The 12,072-nt window shown below is 46.6% G+C and overlaps 1 protein-coding gene across 1 annotated transcript in view; it reads left to right on the forward strand.

The window, feature by feature from the left end:
- The first annotated feature begins 3,366 nt into the window (after positions 1-3,366).
- Positions 3,367-12,072, forward strand: part of LOC144596037 (major facilitator superfamily domain-containing protein 6-like) — a 72,220-nt gene continuing 63,514 nt past the window's right edge. Inside the window, exon 1 of the mRNA XM_078404115.1 lies at positions 3,367-3,669. The gene's annotated coding sequence lies outside the window, so the exon portion shown is untranslated. The remainder of the gene's footprint in view (positions 3,670-12,072) is intronic.

Below are 12,072 nucleotides of genomic sequence, written 5' to 3' on the forward strand. Positions count from 1 at the left end.
AGAAATATACATGGAGTATGCTGTACACCTACAGCCACCACTGACGGTCATAAAATCAAAATGCCAATCCTACCCTCATCCCCACCTGCTGCTTCAGCGTTTCATCTGTTACCTACCAAGTGAATTGTCCTGATCCTTTTCTTAGACTATACTGAGGGAAGATATCTTGGCCTGCATATATTTGAATAGAACGTAAAAAATAGAAAAGCACAGCACAGAAGCAGGCCCTACAGTCCACAATGTTTGTGCTGAACATGATGCCAAAATAAAGTAATCTCATCTGCTTGTATATGATCCATATCCCACCATATCCGTGTTCCTATCTAACAGCTTCTTAAACACAACTATTGTATCTGCCTCCACCACTACCCCAGGCATCGCCTATCATGTAACCACCCTCTGTGTAAAGAAATTGCCCTGCACATCTGTGGTAAACTTTTCCCTTTTGACCATGAAGCTGTCCTTTAGCCTTTGACATTTCCACCATAGTAGAAATGTTCTTCCTGTCTTCTTCTTCTTCTTCTTCTTGCGTTTGAGGCAGCATGAGTTATGAAGCTGCTTCTGCTTCTGCTGTCTCTGTTTGTTGTCGTTCGCCTGACTGAGGTCAGTTGACAGGGCTCACCACGGGGAGGTCGACAACGTGAGCCCCTTCTTCCTGTCAACCCTGGCTATGCCATTGTCTACCCTGTCTATGCTGAAAGAAACATATTTATCTCAACTGCTTTGCATTTTTATTAAATATTTCCCAATACACTGAATAAAGCACTCCAATTCAGACTCTTCATCCACGTCCTACTTTATATTTTCAGGTTTTGCTTTCCCCCACATTTAACTCCTTAGGATTACAATTAGCAATATCAACGTAGTTTACATTGGGATCCCTTTCTGTAATACAGCCAGGATGCCAAAGGGTGATGGGGGCTTTCAATCTATTATTCAGCATCGATTGTTTCCATTTCCCGTCTGGTTACAACACACAAATATGAGCAGCAGCATCTGCTATTATCAGGAGGAATGATTGTCAATTTTTTGGCAACGCTCAATTATCCAAAATGACTTTATAGCCGGCAGTCAAGGAAGTGGTCTGCAGGCGGAGATTGCCATTTGTTTATGCAAAAGAAAGAATCTCACTGTGACGTGTCACATGGCATAATGAAGTATCATTCATTCATATTAAATACTTTGGAAGTGTTGTCACCCTGTGCACTATCTGGACACAGCAGACATCACAGTGGCCAGAAAATTAGTTTTGTGATGGTGATTGGAGAATAAATAGAATTTATACCAAGACCCCATTTGGATTCTTACGTACACGTAAGTGATTCTGAAGAAGAATAAATAGGATTTAATCTTACGTGTACGTACGTGTACGTAAGAACCCAAATGGGGTCTTGGTATAATGCGTCTTTCGGTAGATGTACCTTCAACAGTGCAAAGCTCACTTACTCTGGCAAAAGAAGAGGCCCCTGAGGTCTGAAAGGCTGCTAAAAATTATTCTGTCATTTGAAAAGGGAAGGTATAAAATGTGTAATTACAAGTCAGTTCATTTAACTTCAGTGGTGAACAGAATATTGGAACAAATTTTAAAAAGCCACAAATCTATCTAAGGCAGTCAGCATCATGTTATTAACCTGACTTGATTAACTTGATTCTTTTTTTTAAGGAGACTACAAGAAGGGTTGATAAAAGTATTCGGTGTCACCTGCATTAGTTTTAGCAAGTCTTTTAAGATTCCACTCTGATCAAAAAACAGAAAGCCCAAGAGAGAGTGAGTCCAAAATTTGCTCATTATCAGAAAGGGGTTCCATGGGGCTCAGTATTGGTCCGTTGCCTTTTGCAAAATATATTAATAACTTATATTGAAAGAAAAGGGACTTGTTAAAGGAGTTTGCGGATGGTACAAAGTTGGTTTCCAATGAGAAGAAAAGCTTCAGATTGCAGGAATGTTCTTGTCTGAAATGGGGGTGGCCCGAAGCTTGAACTGCCCTTTTTTAATGTATAACTGTACTTTCTCCCTTCACGGTATTCCAACACTTCGATACCTCCCCGATAACCTGTGCCAAAATATTACAATGAGAGAAACGTTGCCCAGATTTTGACAGTATACATTACAACTTTTCGCCACGTAATAAATCGAGGACAAACTGCCTGGTCCCAGTTACATGGCATCTTGACCCAACCCTGCCTTTAATTTAGTCCCGTCACGGCTCACATCACCGGTATCTCTTGCATCGCCACTCCCGCAGGCTAGTTTCTTCCACCTACCACAATCTCACAGGCGTTGTTACTTGTTCTTTCTCACCCTTTCCCCCTTGATTGTAAAACTGACGTCGTCTTTAATCATTCCCAATTGTGAAGGAAAACCATCGACCCAAACGCCTCTCCAACTCTCTCTCTCTCTCTCTCCGCATGGACGCTGCTCGACCCATTGAGTATTTCTAGCACTTTGTTCCGTCTTCACCTCTGCTGAAAATGATTGCAGCCAGAAGGGTCTCGACCCGAAACGTCACCCATTCCTTCTCTCCCGAGATGCTGCCTGACCTGCTGAGTTACTCCAGCATTTTGTGAATAAATCGATTTGTACCAGCATCTGCAGTTATTTTCTTATACTAATGATTGCAGCCATGACGGGCTGACATCTGCCAGGGAGGGGCTCCGCCAGTTGGCATTGAGTTGCACTCGGTGGGTTGTTGCAAGCAGTGGGTAACTGTTACAGGCTAGTGGGTTGTTGCAGGCTAGTGGGCTGTGGCAGGCTAGTGGGCTGTGGCAGGCTAGTGGGCTGTGACAGGCTAGTGGGTTGTGGCAGGCTAGTGGGCTGTGACAGGCTAGTGGGTTGTTGCAGGCTAGTGGGCTGTGACAGGCTAGTGGGCTGTGGCAGGCTAGTGGGCTGTTGCAGTTCAGTGGGCTGTTGCACGTGAGTAGGCGGTTACAGGCCAGTGGGTTTGTTGCAGGCAGTGGGTTTGTTGCAGGCTGGTGGGCTGTTACAGGCTGGTGGGCTGTTACAGGCTGGTGGATTCTGACATGCCAGTGGAGTATCACAGGCTAGTAGGCTGTTGTGGGCAGAGGGTTGCTACAGGCTAGTGGGCTGTTGCATTGGTGGACTTTTGCAGGCTTGTGGGCTATTAGAGGCTAGTGAGTTATTGCAGGCTAGTGGATTTGTTGCAGGCAATAGATTGTTGCATACAGCGGGTTTGTTGCAGGCAGTGAGTGGTTAGCTGCAGTGCAATGGGATTTGCGGGCAGTGAATTGCGAGCGGCGGGTGACTGCAGGCGGTGTTTCACTGCAGGCGGTGGGTGGATCGATTGCCCCTGTGCACATTGCATGTCCTGCTGCACACTGTGCTGCCTGCCACGGCGGGTGATGCATTGTTTTTGGCAGAGTGTCGGGTGTGTCCTGCCTCGCCGATCGCAGTGCCGAGGGTGCAGTACTACCTTCTTCCTGCTGCAGCTTGCCTTGACGCTGAAGTTGAGTGAGACAGGTATCCGGGCCCAGCTTGTTGTCCGGCTCCAGGTGGCCATTGGAACCAGTCGCCGCCGAGGCAGGTTGTCTGGTGCGAGGCGCCGCTATGGACACGCTCCGCGCTGCTCCGTAGACTGGGCCAGGGGGGGACATTCAGCGAGAGAGAGGGGAGAGGCAGGCGGGCGGCTTCCCAACACCTTCCTGCTGCAGGTGAGTTCTGTCAACCCCCTGCCCTGGCTGGGTCCAGCTGCTGGGCGAGGCGCCTGCACCGGGGGGGCAGTGGGGCTGACACTGGGGTGGGGATGGCACTGGGGTGGGGATGGCACTGGGGTGGGGATGGCACTGGGGTGGGGATGGCACTGGGGTGGGGATGGCACTGGGGTGGGGATGGCACTGGGGTGGGGATGGCACTGGGGGTCCGGTGGGGATGGCACTGGGGGTCCGGTGGGGATGGCACTGGGGGTCCGGTGGGGATGGCACTGGGGTGGGGATGGCACTGGGGTGGGGATGGCACTGGGGTGGGGATGGCACTGGGGTGGGGAAGGCACTGGGGTGGGGGTGGCACTGGGGGTAGCACTGGGGGTCCGGTGGGGATGGCACTGGGGTGGGGCTGACACTGGGGTGGGGATGGCACTGGGGGTCCGGTGGGGATGGCACTGGGGGTCGCAGGTGGGGTTGACACTGGGGTGGGGATGACACTGGGGGTCGCACTGGGGCTGACACTGGGGTGGGGATGGCACTGGGGGTCGTACTGGGGCTGACACTGGGGTGGGGATGGCACTGGGGGTCGTACTGGGGCTGACACTGGGGTGGGGATGGCACTGGGGTCGTACTGGGGCTGACACTGGGTCGCACTAAAGCTGACACTGGGGGTCGCGGTGGGGCTGACACTGGGGTGGGGATGACACTGGGGGTAGCAGTGGGGATGACACTGGGGGTAGCAGGTGGGGATGACACTGGGGGTCGCGGTGGGGCTGACACTGGGGGGTCCGGTGCTGAATCCGCAGGGCGACCGCTTTTAGAAACAATTAACCCACAACGGGAAGTAAATCATCTGCCAATGAAGGGTACGTGGCCGTGGTCGGTGGTGAAACACGGACCCGTGAGCCGGGCCGGGCCGGGGCGGGGCGGGCCGGGGGACAAGCCGGCACCTTCATCAAAGCTGCTCTACAAACCAAAGTGGAATTAAACAAGAGATGTTCATTTCTTTTTTAAAATACTTTCAGAGCCTGGCGTTTGCACACACGGTTATGTGGATTTGTGACTTGTGGCTTTTGGGAACGCTCTTGTATTTCCCGTAGGGGTCCGTCTAGTTTGAAACATGAAACATGAAACATGACCAAGTAGTGTAATTTCTCTCGGAAAGAGACCAATCCGTGTAACAGTGGGCTGGTGCGATTGATGCTTCCGACTAGCGATGTAATCTCCCCCCTGCTTCCCAAATATACTATTTTTATTTTAAATGTTAGCCTTGAAACCAGCGTTTGCGCGGTAGTTTAATCCTCAAGTCGAAATTGTGGTGCATTTGTAAAATAGTGATGACTTTTCCCTTTGTATCGCCGGTTGTACTTGAATGCACATTTTACTGAATGTAAATAGACTCCAAAAGCTGGAGTAACTCAGCGGGTCAGGCAGCATCCCCGGGGAGAAGGAATGGGCGAGGTTTCGGGTCGAGACCCTTCTTCAGACCTGAACGTAAACGTGGTATTGACTTTCACACACGTACCTGCGGTCGGATGGGATGGGAGGGGAGGGGAGAGTCAACAGTCAACAGTCTTTGCAGCGTTCAGGGGAGGGGACAAAAAGAGCTGGTGATTCACCCAGCTCTATTTATTTTTTATAGGCTCTCAGGTCAAAGTACCTAGATGATTTAACGTGGATGTTTAAATAAGGCTATTGTCTTAAGAATAAGGCTGCAGGAGTAGGCCAACGTTAGACTGTGGCAGGTTTTGCCACTCATCAAGAGTCCAGTGTTTTATTGTAATACTGGACCAAGTGGACCCGTTGGGCCCAAGCCTCTCCTGCATTGGTGCAGCACCCTCCCTCCCCTCCCCTCCCCTCCCCCCTTCTCCTTCCCCTCCCCCCTTCTCCTTCCCCTTTCTCCTTCCCCTCCCCCCCTTCTCCTTCCCCTCCCCCCTTCTCCTTCCCCACCCCCCTTCTCCTTCCCCTCCCCTTCTCCTTCCCCACCCCCCTTCTCCTTCCCCACCCCCCTTCTCCTTCCCCTCCCCCCTTCTCCTTCCCCTCCCCCCCTTCTCCTTCCCCTCCCCCCCTTCTCCTTCCCCTCCCCCCCTTCTCCTTCCCCTCCCCCCCTTCTCCTTCCCCTCCCCCCTTCTCCTTCCCCACCCCCTTCTCCTTCCCCACCCCCCTTCTCCTTCCCCTCCCCCCATCTCCTTCCCCTCCCCCCCTTCTCCTTCCCCTCCCCCCCTTCTCCTTCCCCTCCCCCCCTTCTCCTTCCCCTCCCCCCCTTCTCCTTCCCCTCCCCCCTTCTCCTTCCCCACCCCGTCTCCTTCCCCTCCCCCTTCTCCTTCCCCACCCCCCTTCTCCTTCCCCACCCCCCTTCTCCTTCCCCACCCCTTCACCTTCCCCTCCCCTTCACCTTCCCCTCCCCCCTTCTCCTTCCCCACCCCTTCTCCTTCCCCTCCCCCCTTCTCCTTCCCCTCCCCCTTCTCCTTCCCCTCCCCCTTCACCTTCCCCTCCCCCTTCACCTTCCCCTCCCCCTTCACCTTCCCCTCCCCCCTTCACCTTCCCCTCCCCCCTTCACCTTCCCCTCTCCCCCTTCTCCTTCCCCTCCCCCCTTCACCTCCCCCTTCCCCCCTTCACCTCCCCCTTCCCCCCTTCACCTCCCCCTTCACCTCCCCCTTCCCCCCTTCACCTCCCCCTTCACCTCCCCCTTCCCCCCTTCACCTCCCCCTTACCCTTCTCCCTTCTCCTCCCACCTTCTCAAGGTGAATCTTCCTTGCACTGCATATGAACCCTTTGCTGAGTGAATGGGGGTTTTTTGGATAATGAGTGCAAAACTGTCGGCAGCACTTCAAGTGCATTCTCACCAATGTACTTACTTCAAAACTGAAATCGACTCATAATAAAGACTAATATGCCAAAGGGCACAAATAAGATTGGTGGAGTAACTAGGCATTCCAGGCAGCATCAGTGGGGGTAAATGGACAGACGATGTTGCAGGCCACGACTCTTTTCCAGACACGAACCAAAAGCATCGTCTGATTATTTCCTCCACAGATGCTGCCTGGTCTGTTGAGTTTGTCTAGCACCTTGTCTTTTGCTCTAGATTCCAGCATCTGCAGTCTCTTGTATCACCAGCATGCCATTTACCTTAGTAATTTCTTGGAGCACTAGCACATTAGCTTTCGGTGACCTGTGTCCCTTTGAACATCAACTTTTCCCACGCTGTCAACATCTAAAAAAAACCTTTTCTCTTTTATGCGTTGAAGTGGACGACAATTTTCCTCGATTCAGACAAACCATGATTATTCAGCATTTCAATGACCGGCACACTTTATAGAGTCATACAGTGTGGAAATAGGCCCTTTGGCCCAACTTGACCAACATGCCCCATCTACACTAGTCCCACCAGCCTGCATTTAGCCAATATCCTACTAAATCTATCCTATTCAATTGCCTGTCTAAATGTTTCTTAAACATTGTGATTGTATCTGCCTCAACTGCCTCCTCTGACAGCTCGTTCCACATAACTACCCGCCTTTGTGTAAAAATGTTACCCCTCAGGTTCCTATTAAATAATTTCCCCCTCAACTTAAACCTATATCCTATGGTTCTTGATTCCCCTACTCTCAGTAAAAGACCCTGTGCATTTACCCTATCTATTCCTCTCATGATATTATACACCTATATATAATCACCCCTCATCCTCGGGTGTACTTCATTTGACATTTGTCTCATGGACCAGGTCTAGCTTGCAGCCCAACAGCTTGAACATTGATAGGCCCAGCGCAAATTGGAGAAACAGCACCTCATATTTCGCTTGGGCAGCTTACACCTCAGCGGTATGAACATTGATTTCTCTAACTTCAAGAACCCTTGCTATCCCTCTCTCTCCATCCCTCCCCCTTCCCAGTTTTCCGACCAGTCTGACTGTCTTCCTAATTACATTTTATCCCTGTTTACTTTGTTGTCACCTTCTCTTTTTTTTGAGATAAATTTTTATTGGAGATAGGTACATCTTTACAGTCATACATTTTTAAATTGATAATATTGTCAATTATTATTATATTGTCTCCAATACCTTTTGCCCCCTTTTTTTAAAAAAAACTAGATAGAACTAAAGAAATAGATGAAGTAAAGAAAGAAAAGAGAGAGAAGCAAAATAAAAACAAAAACAAAAACAAATTATAAAGATAAGGAAAAAGTTAGTTAAAGAAGAATGGAAAAATTTATTAAAATAACAAAAACTTCATTCGAGATATATACGTACATTTCAAAGTATAGCATTTCATCCATTCTTTAGTCCGAGTGCTAGTCAGGTTCCTGTGCTGAACCATTCTGACCCTTTAAGTAATCAATAAAAGGAGACCATATTCCAATGAATAATTCCTGTTTGTCCAACAGGGAAAATCTGATTCTTTCCACGTTTAAGGTCTCCGTCATTTCTATAATCCACATTTTGATTGTGGGGACCGTAGGGCCTTTCCAAAATTTTAGAATTAATTTTTTTCCCGTTATTAAACTATAATCCATAAAGTTTCTTTGTGTTGCTCTAAATGTTTGATTTAATTCTAATATTCCGAGTATAATTAATTTTGGATCTGGGTCCAATTGTGTGCTGGTTACTTTAGATATTATGCTAAAAATATTTACCCAGAATTTTTTAATTTTTATACAGTTTGCGAACATATGAAATAATGTAGCTTCTAAATGTTGACATTTATCACATTTAGGTGAGATAAGTTGGAAAATTTTATGTAGTTTTGTTTTTGAATAGTGTAACCTATGTATTACTTTAAATTGTATTAGAGAATGTCTGGCGTTTAGTGAACACTGATGTATATGTTGCAAACTTTCTTCCCAAGTATCTTTCGTAATTACTTGGTTTAATTCTTTTTCCCATTTTTGTCTGTATAAGTCCGTGGAGGGAATGTCACTGTCTAATAAGATATTATATATATAAGATATTAATTTTTCTGTATTAGGATGTTTGTTCCAACATTCATCAAGAATTTCTGAATTTCTAATTCGAAAATTTTGGGAGTTCGATTTTACATAATCTCTAAGTTGAAGATATCTGAAATAATCATTTCCACGAAGACCATAAGTCTGTTGCAACTCCTGAAATGTCAGAAAGGTGCCTTCCTTATAAAGTTGTCCCATATTTTTAATTCCATAATCCTTCCATTGTGTAAAACCCCTGTCTACCCATGAAGGCTTAAACAAAGGATTATTCACAATTGGAAGAAAAAGTGATAAATTATCTAATTTTAATGTCTTTTTTAATTGTTTCCAAATTCGTGTAGCACTAAATATTATAGGGTTTTCCCTATAAATTTTTTTGTTTAATTTAGACGTAGCAAATAATATCGAACCAATATCAAAAGGTAAACAATCTTCCTTTTCCATTTTTAACCAGTCTGGTTGATGATCTATTTCTTCCAACCAGAAATTCATATTTTTAATATTAACTGCCCAGAAATAAAACAAAAAATTGGGTAAAGCCAGGCCTCCATTTATTTTTGATTTACACAAGTGTCTTTTGTTTATCCTATGATTCTTATAATCCCAGATAAAATCATTAACAATAGAGTCCAATTTTTAAAAAAAGTTTTTTGTCAGATATATCGGAATTGTCTGAAAAAGGTATAATATTTGCGGTAAAAAAATCATTTTTATGGCATTAATTTTGCCAACCATTGAGATAGGGAGTGTTTTCCAATATTGAATATTCTTATGTAGTTTGTTCAATAATGGGGGGAAATTTGCTTTAAATAATGATGTATATATCTTAGTTACATAGATACCTAGATATTTAAATTTTTCATTTACTATTTTAAATGGAAATTGTTGTATTATCTGTTTATTATGTTCCCTTATTGGCATAATTTCGCTTTTATTCCAATTTATTCTGTATCCTGAAAATGAACCAAATTGGGTTATTAACTTTAATAGGTTTGGAATACTAATTTCTGGTTTTGTGATGTAAATTAATACGTCATCTGCGTATAGAGAAATTTTATTCACTGTATCCTTTGTGTTATATCCATGTATTTCCGGATGCCCCCTAACTCTTTCTGCCAGTGGCTCAATAGCAAGCGCAAATAATAATGGGGATAACGGGCATCCTTGTCTACAACCTCTAGATAGGCTAAATTTCGATGACAACCTTTGGTTTGTAAATATTCTGGCCGTGGGATTTGTATATAACAGTTTTATCCATGTACAGAATTTCTCCCCTAGCTGCATATTTTCCATCACCGAAAATAAATAAGACCATTCAACCTGATCAAATGCTAACTTTGATCTATTCTACATTTTCCTTGATCTGCATCTCTTTTGATGTCTCGTTTTGATACCTTCCCGTTCCTTATCGCTGTCTCCCTTTCCCCTGACTTTCAGTCTGAAGAAGAGTCTCAACCCGAAACGTCACCCATTCCTTCTCTCCAGAGATGCTGCTTGTCCTGCTGAATAACCCCAGCATTTTGTCAAGTCAAGTCAAGTCAAGTCAATTTTATTTGTATAGCACATTTAAAAACAACCCACGTTGACCAAAGTGCTGTACATCTGATTAGGTTCCAATGGAAAAAAAATGAAACATACAGTAGCACGCAAACAGTTCACAGCGCCTCCTCAATGAGCCTCAAACGCTAGGGAGTAGAAATAGGTTTTGAGCCTGGACTTAAAGGAGTCGATGGAGGGGGCAGTTCTGATGGGGAGAGGGATGCTGTTCCACAGTCTAGGAGCTGCAACCGCAAAAGCGCGGTCACCCCTGAGCTTAAGCCTAGACCGCGGGATAGTGAGTAGCCCCAAGTCGGCCGACCTGAGGGACCTGGAGTTAGAGAGGGGGGTTAGAAGATTTTTGATGTAGGGGGGGGAGTGTCCATTTAGGGCTTTATACGTGAATAGGAGGAGCTTGAAGTTGATTCTGTACTGTACAGGGAGCCAGTGGAGAGAGGCCAGAATCGGGGTGATGTGGTCCCTTTTACGGGTACCCGTCAGGAGTCTCGCTGCGGCGTTTTGGACCAGTTGCAGGCGGGACAGGGAAGATTGGCTGATCCCAGTGTATAGGGAGTTGCAGTAGTCTAGGCGGGAGGAAATGAAAGCGTGAATGATTTTTTCTGTGTCGTCGAATTGGAGGAAAGGTTTGATTTTAGCTATGGTTCGAAGTTGGAAGAAGCTGGCTTTTACCACAGCGTTGACTTGCTTATCAAATTTTAATGCAGAGTCAAATATCATGCCGAGGTTTTTGACATGCGGTTTGACTAGGCAGGATAGACTTCCAAGACTGCCTGTTATCAATTTGATGGAGTCGGGGGGGGGGGGGGGGGGGGCGAATAGGATGACCTCAGACTTGCTCTCATTTAATTGGAGGAAGTTCTGTGCCATCCAACATTTTATGTCCTCAAGGCAGTGTGAGAGGCTGTTTAAATTTGACTGGTTGTTGGGTTTCAGGGGGAGGTAAAGCTGAGTGTCATCGGCATAGCAGTGGAAAGAAATGCCGTGCCTTTGAATGATTTGGCCAAGGGGGAGCATGTATAGAGAGAAGAGAATGGGGCCTAGGATGGAGCCTTGTGGAACTCCGCAGGAGAGGCTAGCTGGAGCAGAGGAATAACTGCCTATGTTGACGGTGAAACTCCTATCTTTGAGGTTTACTTTGTTGTCACCTTCTCCTAGCTAACTTTGATCTATTCTACATTTTCCTTGATCTGCATCTCTTTTGATGTCTCGTTTTGATACCTTCCCGTTCCTTATCGCTGTCTCCCTTTCCCCTGACTTTCAGTCTGAAGAAGAGTCTCAACCCGAAACGTCACCCATTCCTTCTCTCCAGAGATGCTGCTTGTCCTGCTGAATAACCCCAGCATTTTGTGTCTATCTTCGGTGTAAACCAGCATATGCAGTTCCTTCCTACACAGTATGAACATTGAATTCTTCAATTTTAGGTCATCTCTAACAAATGCCCCCTCCTCCCCCTTCCCCCCCCCCCTTCCCTTCCCCCCCCCCCCTTCCCTCCCCCCCCCCCCATTTTCTCCCCCTGCCTCTCCCCTGTACCAAACCTGGATTTGCACTAATTTCTTACCTCCCCCTCCCCCTACATTCCTTCCTCTGACTTCACAATCACTTCAGTGTCAGTATGGAAGTAGTAGTGAGAGAATCTCCAGGTCAACATTGGGTCAGCACTGAGGAAGCTCCCAGACTGGCACTGGATCAGCACCACGTGAGCTCCTGGGGCAAGGTCATGTAACTTCCATGGGAGCCTCTTGGGTTGTAATTGGATTAACTGGCATGTTTGATTGACCAACAACTGTTAAGCCATGAAGGTGCGGATAACCAAGCTCTCTTTGTAAAATGCATTGAAACGTACAGAACAGTGAAAGGCTTGGATAGAGTGGACGTGGAGAGGATGTTTCCACTAGTGGGAGAGTCTAGGAC

Source organism: Rhinoraja longicauda, chromosome 8 (genome assembly GCF_053455715.1).
Source record: "Rhinoraja longicauda isolate Sanriku21f chromosome 8, sRhiLon1.1, whole genome shotgun sequence".
Classification (NCBI taxonomy): Eukaryota; Metazoa; Chordata; class Chondrichthyes; order Rajiformes; family Arhynchobatidae; genus Rhinoraja; species Rhinoraja longicauda.